The following is a 9,945-nucleotide window of genomic DNA, read 5'->3' on the forward strand; positions in this document are numbered from 1 at the left end:
ACTGTGGGAAATGTGAGGACTCCAAGCTGCTTCTCCAATGGGTCATGGCATGACCACTCAAAGCCCGTTCACCAAAGCCTTTTGTATGGTCAAACCCATTCAACAGAGAACTTACTGCCTCTCCCGTCAAGTCACATGACAGTGAACATGGATTATAATGTTTTTTACAGGGTGCTGATGGCGGTGGTGGGGGTTAATTGTAAAACAATAATGTAATCTGCCACAAACACAGGAAAACCAATTTTCTCACCCTAGAGGTATTGGCGTATATCCCCAAGAAGAGCCTTGTACCTCCCCCACCCCCAGTCCCTGGGATTAGCTTCTTTTTGAAAGAAGCTATGAAGATAGAAATGTTAGAATCCCAGATGTGTTTTAAGATCTGAAGATAGAATCCAGCTAATGAGGCTCAGTGGTTGAGCACTGACCCATGCACCAAGATGTCAAGGTTTGATTCTTGGTCAGGGCACATGCTGGGGTTTCAGGCTCCATTCCCAGTAGGGGATGTGCAGGAGGCAACTGATAGATGTTTCTCTCTCATCAATGTTTCTATCTCTCCCTCTCTCTTCCTCTCTACAAATCAATAAAAATAAAATATCTGAAAACAGAGATCTAAGCTCTATCCCTAGGGCTACTAGGGAATCAGAAAAGCAACTAAGGTCCTAAGGTTTCTCTCTAATAAGCTAACAGAGAGTAGAATGTTTACATAAAGTATTTGGGCATGAAGAGCCAGAGGGATATGCCGAAACCCGTCCACGATTTAATACTTATGGCATTAAAGACCATTCAAAGGGGCTGAGAGAGGACTGTAGAGGGTTGAAGGGCCTAGACATCAGAACAAGGAAGGACAGAGCTGAGTACATAGATCAGTGATCCAAACACAATGGAAACATGAACGTTAACTTCTGAGCCAAAGCCAAGGGTGTTGCATCTGAGAACCAGATATCTCCTCTGCACCTGCCTTCCTACCCTAATCCCACACTACCCTAATCCCACCCTAAAAGATTTAGAGGCTACCCTCTGAAGAACAGGAAGAGTCATGACAAAGTTATTATATATAAGCCAGAATTGATTTGGGGACAGGAGAGTTTGTGGGTAACAGAAGTGCATGTGAAATTGGCTAAATTAAGTTTTCTGTCCTGGAGGAAAATAGGACCTCTACATTCAGACATATTTCAATTATTTCAAAAATATCTTATGACCTGATATGGCATATATAATTAGCATATTTGTATCACCATGTTTGTTCAGATAAGTGGATGAATGAATAAATGAATGAATGAGGTATTTCTCTTTCCTCCCCCTTTATAGTAAGGATTATAGTGCCTGACAGTTGTTCTTCATGGAAATGTCACTATTATGTGGGAAACTGTGAATTTGTCAGGAGGAATCTCTCATGTTAAAACAAACATAATTATTTTTTATTCTGCTAGATCCCATACTGAGAAAAATCAACATTTTGTATTAGATTATTTATTTACTAAGATGATAGTTCTAACACATTTTTGGTGGCATGCTTGAGCTTTTAGGTAATCTGGACCAGACATCTTTATGCTGTCCTCAAAATCAAATAAGAAGGGAAGTATTCATCCATCTCCATGGACTGATACAATTTGCCAGGTCAGATCCCTTTTGGAATGTAAATTTCCATCACCCTTTGAGACACTATATTCTTTACAGACCATGTCACATTGCATCTACTTCTTTCTTTAAATAATAATTGTAGAGTGGCTGGAAAGAAACTACTATAAAAATGTAAGACTGTAAATTATCTCTTTCTCTCTCTGCTCATCAACAGAATCCTTCCTTTACAATCAATGCAATACAACTTAAATTAAGCAAAATAACCTCTCAGGCATTTTAGTAACATTCTAACACTTTTTAACTTAAAAATAAAACATAGAGGAATAGTAGAAAGAGTGGCATGATTTTTTTAACTTTCCTAAATCCCCTGATTTAAAAAAGTAGACAAAGTTACTAGCAAAACCAAAAGTCTATAGACAGCTATTCCAATGAAGTACTCCCCACACCCCAAAATATATGATGATAGAGATGATCCACCAAGAGCTACAAGAGTTGTATAGCATCAGCAAGAAAAAGCAGAGGAAAAACTCAACAGGGCTTCATACAGACTGAGAAATACCAAACTAACTGGCAGGGACTCCCTGAAGGCTCAGTGGACCAATTTGAGAACAGAAGCGGAAACTGAGAGGAGCTTTGAACATTCCAAGAACAGATGCATGTATGAGTATGTGGTGAGCTCAGAAGGGACTGAAACAGTTAAGGGCCCATAAACTCTCAAAAACAGAATCTACGTGCTATGAGTTAGAGAAGAAAGAGAAGATCGAGAATAGAAGAGAGCAAGGAACCAGGAGATCTCAGAAAGAAGCCAGCACCTAGTGAACACTAATTGAGAACAAGACAAGCGTGAACTCTAGAATCTGAAGTTTGAAAGATGTCCTGAACCACCCATCCTCCAGCTTCTAATCAAACCTATAGATTGAAAGAAATGTGGAGGCAGAGAAACATGTTAAACTACACTTGCACTCAACAAAATTCAGGCTAGAGGGCCAATGACCTCATTTCTCCAACAATTAAATTACACAGCAAAAGTGGGCAAAGGGTGAAGGGGGAGGGTTTTTTTAAGTCTTTAATATGCAGATTGACATTTATTTCCAGGAAAAATAACTCTCTGTAAAACCAGGAGTAGCCAGGGCTGGATACTCCAGCTCAACCAGTCAGGTAGACAGAGAGGGAATCATCCCTTCTCCACAATTTTGTTCTCTTCAGTTCTCAATGGGTTAAATAAGGTTTACCCACACTAGGGAAAGCAATCTGCTTTACTCTGCCAATAATCAAATGCAGTTCTCTTCTAGAAACACCCTCACAGACACCTGAAATAATGTTTTACCAGATATGTGAGCATCTTGTGATCCAGCCAAGTTGATACATAAAATGAACAATCACACCATGTGAAATAATGAATGCTGTTTTAAGCTGCTAAATTTTGGGTAGTCTGTTATGCAAAGGTAAGTCTCCCCTTTTAAAAATTCTTTAAGATAGATAGATAGATAATAGGTAGATAGATTACTTGGATAAAAATAAAAATATATATCTCCTTACTCTTTTTTGCCTCTTCTTTGCTGTTTATACTTCCTGATTAATTTTAGAATCCACTGTCAAATTCCCAAAGAAAAAATCCCATTGGGATTTTAATCTGAATTGCATCAAACCTATAAACTAATTTAGAGAGAAGTTAAAGTTTTACAATGTTCTCTTTCTAGCTATTCTACAATTATTCAAGACTTTTATTTCTCCACTGAGATTTCATGATTATATTCATCAGAGGTACAATATTAGATATATTATTAAAATAGGTAAATTATGCTTTAGTGAATAAAGACTATTTTCTTTTAAATAATTATTGCTGCTATATAGAAAAATTGTCCTAGTCTTATATTATATCCAGGCACTTAAAATAACTTTACTATCTGCTTGTACTATTACTAAAATGGTACACTCTTCCTTGTGGGCTGATTTATCAATACACAAGAGGGAAATGAATATGTTTAAGATGATGGCAATCAAAAATTCCTTTTCTGTAAAGTGCAATTGTCAGATTATCCAATTACTTCTTAATATCAACAAACAATGGAAATAATTAGCTATTTTCCTGAAAACTCCATATTTCTTTCCTGACCTAAAATCCTTTCCCTCTCACAACCTGCATAACTTTTCTCCCAATTCTAAAAAATACTGAAGTTTTGTTGTTGTTGTTGTTTTAATGTTATGTCTGCCTCATGCAGATTGGTTAGCTACTAACTGTTCTTTGCAGTTGGCATCACTAACATGACTTACATTTTTATACCCACCATAACAAAGAAAGCCAAATAGTGACCCTTCCCTTTTGCAGTCACTATTCTACTTGGGAGAAATACCTATTCATTATGCTTCTACATATTCTTATCTTCACCATTTTGACTATGTGTTTATCAGTGTTATCCAATAATGGGAAGAATGATACATTTATTTAATGTTGGAAAGGAAGTACACTCACTTGTAATAAGAGTCTACTGTGTCAGACATTTGACCCAGTGGCTTTCATACCCTGTTCTATATAATAAAAGGCCAGTGACCATAACCACCAGAATGACCAATCGACCAGTCACTATGAGATGCATTGACCATCCAGCCCGCAGACTCCGATAGATCGCCAGATGGCAAATGGGGAACTAGGGTGGGTGGTGGTATAGAGTGGGACTGGGGACTGGCAAGCAGGTGGAAGGCAGAACTCTTGGTCACTCTCCCCACCAACTGCCCCCCCGCCCCCACAGGCTCTGATCACTGGTTGGTGAATGGGGAACCACAGGGAATCTAGGCAGCAGCAGGGCAGGACTGGGCACTGATGAGTTGGCGGAAGATGTCCCTGATCGCAGGCTAGGCCTATGGACCCCACCAGTGCACAATTTCATGCACAGGGCCTCTAGTCTTATATAATCCTCACAACAGCTCCAATGAGGTATATTAATTAATCCAATTTTCAGATGAAGAAGATAATTCTGAAATGTTAGTTTATAGTTTAAAGTTATTCAGTTTGGTTCTCTCTGACCCCACAGCCTTGGTTTCCACTCTGTCAGACTCTGTGTGTGCAGATCACCTGGGCATCTTGCTAAAGTGCAGATACTGTCTGAAATCAGGGCTGAGATGCTGCACTACTAACAAGTCTCTATGCCAAAGCAGACCACAGGATATTTAAGACAACATTACTTGTAAAAAGGATTACAGGCTTGGAATTTGCTCATCTAAATTCAAATTTGAATGCAGATACTTACTAGCTTTCTAACCCAGCATAGATTCTTTCTGAACCTGAATTTTGTGTTCTGAAAAATGGAGAAAATAAGACAGCTTAATAGGATTGTTAGGAGAAAAAAGAATACATGTCCAATACCTAACACATGTTAGAGGCTCAGTAGTGATCAGCCTCTCCTTGGGAACTTAAAAGTTGCTCTAAACCATATAGTCATTCAATATGTATATTTATTTGGTGGCAATAACAGAAAGACAACTAAAAGTGATTTGGACAGAAGACATGGAAGCATCTTAGCAATTGCTTTGGGAAAGGCAACTGAGCTCCTAGAACCAAGAACGTAGATGATATCCAGCATGTCCTTGACGGGATATACCATGACTTTCTCTTAGTTACTGGCCTGGGAGCAGATCCCGAGGGAGCCTCTGGTGCCTTGCAGGGGAGAGCCTTCTGTAGAGTTCTCCCCCTGGGAAGTAGGGGAATAGGAGCCGGGAGTGCTAGCTGTGACAGAGAGGGCCACCTCTGCAGGCTGAGGATTCAGAAGAGTCTGAGGATTCAAAATCTTTGGGGTTATCTATACAAATATCTTCATCCCATGTGTGAGAGACCTAAGTTTTCCACATCCCTGACCTTGGCATAGCAGTCCTGCCTTGGTTGAAGTCAATTTTCTTTGAAGCTCAATAATTCAAACTATTAAGTCTCAAATATGGTTTCCAGCAATTTCTGCTCTCTCATTGCAGGAAATAAAGACCTTTTATAGTTACCAAAGAGGCTCTATGACCTTCACACTTGGTTTTCAAGTATTTGTGAAATGCCCTCAACATTTACTTATCCCTCTGTAGATTATCAATACAAATTAATACCAACTAGTCAACATCATGTCCTTGTATGCATTATCTGCCCACCACCATCTTGGGAACTTTCAAAAGCCTTGAATTATTGTACCAGCCAAGGTATTCTTCTCTACCAGAACACTTTCCCCACTGGGGAGAGTGTCAGTGACTTGTCTGCTATCTTGTGTGAGAAACTGCCTTTGCCTCACTTACCACCTGGGGTAGGGCTGCCATTGCCAGACAAATAGTGAATGATCCAGTCCGCAATCTTCAGTGCTGGTGCCTTACTGCATCACTTCAGGTCCTTGAGGAAGCAGACACTAAAGTGGTATTAGGAGAGTAATCGGTTCTTTGGAGAGTGATGTCTATGAAAAGCAGAGGAAATGAAGCAAAATTGGGCAGAAGAAGCCTTCAAACAACAATGCAGTTCTAACTGTCTGGCCAGCCCAATGGAGAGCTCCAGAATAAAAACTGCCTATTAGGACACTCCCATCCTACTTTATGTTTGTTTGAATATAGAAACAACTAGAGGCCCAGTGCACAAAATTCGTGCTGGGGCAAGGGAGGTCCCTCAGCCCAGCCTGCACCCTCTCCAATCTAGGACCCTATTGTTTTCAGTAAAAATATTCACAACTTATCATTTCACCATCGCATTAAACATACACATTAGCCCTAACTGGTTTGGCTCAGGAGTCAGCCTGCAGACTCAAGGGTTCCAGGTTTGATTCTGGTCAAGGGCATATACCTTGGTTGCGGGCATATCCTCAGTAGGGGGTGTGCAGGAGGCAGCTGATTGATGTTTCTCTCTCTTCGATGTTTCTAGCCCTTAACCAGAATCGAACCTGGGACCTTTCAGTCCACAAGCCGACGCTCTATCTACTGAGCCGAACCGGTTATGGCAATACCAATTTTTGAAGCAAAACATATTTTGGCCAAATTTACAGTACTAAATCTTCACCAAATATTCTCCTCTTTTTGTAGCTTCATTGTCCACAGAATTCTAAAACTAATTTTAAAGGCAGCCTTAATTATTCATCATTGTGCAAATTTTTTAGTGATTTTTCTTTATAATTTGGTGGCTGATTTTTTAAAGCCACTGAAAAAATGGGTATGTTACTCCAAATTCACGCTAAAGTTTAAGCTATTTCACACTTACATAATAATAAGACTCACGCTTAGAAAAGCATCCACATTTTCTTATGCAATTGCCCACGTGACTAGCTTTGGCTGAGAAAGAAAATAATGTATGTTATTTCTCACTCCAAACTTTTAAGAGCCAGTAGGTGGTCTTGCATTCTGGAAGCCATGTTTTAAGATGACAGTCACAGTATGAAAGCAAACTAGATCCCTGAGTCCCTGTTTGGAACAACGTTGCCCTGAAGAGTGACTAGACCCACAGTCAACTGGTCAAATGAGACTAGTTGTACCGTTTGCATGTTTCTTAGTTAACTAACAGTTGCCACTGCACAGTTTGTTTCACATTGTATACTTCGTTAGCTAACAGTAGCCCTCATATACTGTATTTTGAGGTTAATTTGCTATCACATATAATCTAGCATCAAAGTACATTTCATTTTTTTTTTTTTACCAACTGCTGCTTCTTACTGCTGATTTTCACACTATGATTGAAGTAATGCTAACTCTTTTTTTCTGCCAAAGAGGGGTTCTTCAGAGACAATGTAATTTGCTCACAACCTTTGACCATTTCAGTTATTTTCTTTATTTAAGGATGAATAGTTTACATATTCACAGGCTTTAAGCTTATCAATCAAAATTCTCATTTGCTACCACCAATGAGTGACGCTAATTAAAAATACAATTCTAGCCCTAGCCAGTTTGATTCAGTGGGTTAAGCGTTGGCCAGCAGACTGCAGGGTCCCAGGTTTGATTCCAGTCAAAGGCACATGCCCAGGTTGTGGGCTCAATCCCCAGTGGCGGGTGTGTAGGAGGCAGCTGACCAATGATTCTCTCTCATTGATGTTTCTATCTCTCTCTTCCTCTCTGAAATCAATAAATTAAAAAAATACAATTCTAAATGTATAATATTACATTGTTTAGAAAGATAGCAAGAGGCATTACAGTAATTTTTAAAGCAGGATTTCAAGTATATTTGTATCTATTGCAGGGCCACACACTGCTATGGGACATAAAACTAAGCAAAATTTCATATTTTTAAACAAAAGTATTTATTAATGGAAATTATGTTAGGAAGTTGAGCTCATTTGTGAGAAAATTATCCTATATAACGAAGAGCTATTCTGCTAATTAGACTGAACAGCAGAACAAACATCCAGATGACCTTCCGGATGAAGCCAGGGCTGTGAGGGCTGAGCCCTTTGCACAAATTTCGTGTATTGGGCCTCCAGTTCTTTATAATCAAAGTAATAAGTAAATAAACAAACAAACATACATTCAGGGGTTTGACAAGAATCTACCTAGGTCTTCAAAATACTAAAAAGTGTGAGCATCCACAGGCTGAGAAATCACATGATCAGCTCTAAGCACTACTACTTTGGGGGCAGGGAAAGGGGTGAATAACAGGGAGTAAGGAAGTGGGCTTACAGCAATAATGCACCCAGTTGGGAGAGAAAAGGAGAAAATAAACTAAGTTTCCTCAATGACACAAAAGTCCAAATTTCCCATAATTCCTGACATAAAAAAATATTAAAACACACAAAAATGAAATGTAAAACATAAAATTGGTTTTAAAAAAGTAAAACAAGATGAACTGCTGATTTTTCTTCTTGGTTTATGTGACACAATGTTTTAATAAAAATACAACTTTCCTTCCAAATCTTCATGTAAATGTAATGCTTCAGAAAATATGTATAAATACATGTTAATCTTTTGGCTTTAAGTTTACCCAGCACACTACATGTATATCCCAGGAATAAAATTACCCGAATTTGAGAAGCATCACTTCACTTTCCCTAGAGATTACCCTGTGTTATGTTAGTACATTTTGACTGATTGTATAGATTTCCAATGTCAGCGCTTTCACTTGGTGATATTTTATGCCATTAATTTACATTAAGGGATATCTTAGTTTGGGTTGTTATAACAGAATACCTTAGGAAGGGTAGTATAAACAACAGAAACATACTTCTCATAGTTCTGGAGGCTGGGAAATCTAAAATCGAGATGCCAGTAGAGTCAGTGCCTGCTGGGGAGGACTCTCTTCCTGGTTGGCACTTGGTCATCTTCTTTCTGCGTCCTCACATGGGAGAGACAGAGAGAAAGAGCGAGAGTGAAAGCGAGAGAGAGAGAGAGAGAGAGAGAGAGAGAGAGAGAGAGAAAGAGAGAGAGAGAGGGAGAGAGATCTTCTTATAAGGGCACAATTCACATCATGTGGACCTCACCCTCATGACCCCATTTAATTTCTTCCCAAAGCCCTACTTCCTAATGTCATCACATGGGGGCATAGGACTTCCAGATGTGAATTCTGGGAGAACACAGCCATTACTTTCAGAATGAAGGGTAACATAAAAAACATTAAGATATAACTCATACTAGAGCTCTTTTAAGCACATTGTTGAGAGCATTTTCTATAATCCTATTTAATAAAAGAATAATATACAAATTAACCATCACTCCACTACACCCACAAGCCACACCCATCAACCAATCAGGAGCAAGTATGTAAATTAATCCAACCAAGATGACTGCAGCCACATAACAAGCCAATCTTTCCACACACTCTGGCCAGCCCAGGCCTTCACTCAAGGCTACAAAATTTCAATTATAGAAGTTAAATAAATCCCAGATACCAGTGCCTCCGTTTGGGTCCTTGAGGGGTTGTGGGCAGAGCGTAGCCAGCCTGAAAACCCTTGCCCAGGCTGCCCCACACCCCAAGGGAACCCTCACCCTGATCCAGGACACCCTTCAGGGCAAACCAGCTGACCCCCACCCATGCACCATGCCTCTATCCTATCTAATAAAAGAGTAACATGCAAATTGACTGTCACTCCAACACACAAGATAGCTGCCCCATGTGGACACAAGATGGCCACTACAAGATGGTCAGCAGGGGAGGGCAATTGGGAGGGATCAGGCCTGCAAGGGAGGGCAGTTGTGGGCCATCAGGCCAACAAGGAAGGGCAGTTGGGAGGGACTAGGTCTTTAAGGGAAGGTAGTTGGGGGTGATCAAGCCTGCAGGGGAGGGCAGTTAGGGGCAATTGGACTGGCAGGGGAGCAGTTAGGTATAAATCAGGCTGGCAGGGGACTGGTTAGGAGGTGATCAGAAAGGCAGGCAGGTGAGCAGTTGGGAGCCAGCATTGTGAGAGGGATGTCCAACTGCTGATTTAGACC

This window comes from Pipistrellus kuhlii, unplaced genomic scaffold, assembly GCF_014108245.1.
Source record: "Pipistrellus kuhlii isolate mPipKuh1 unplaced genomic scaffold, mPipKuh1.p scaffold_m20_p_2, whole genome shotgun sequence".
NCBI classification, from domain to species: Eukaryota; Metazoa; Chordata; class Mammalia; order Chiroptera; family Vespertilionidae; genus Pipistrellus; species Pipistrellus kuhlii.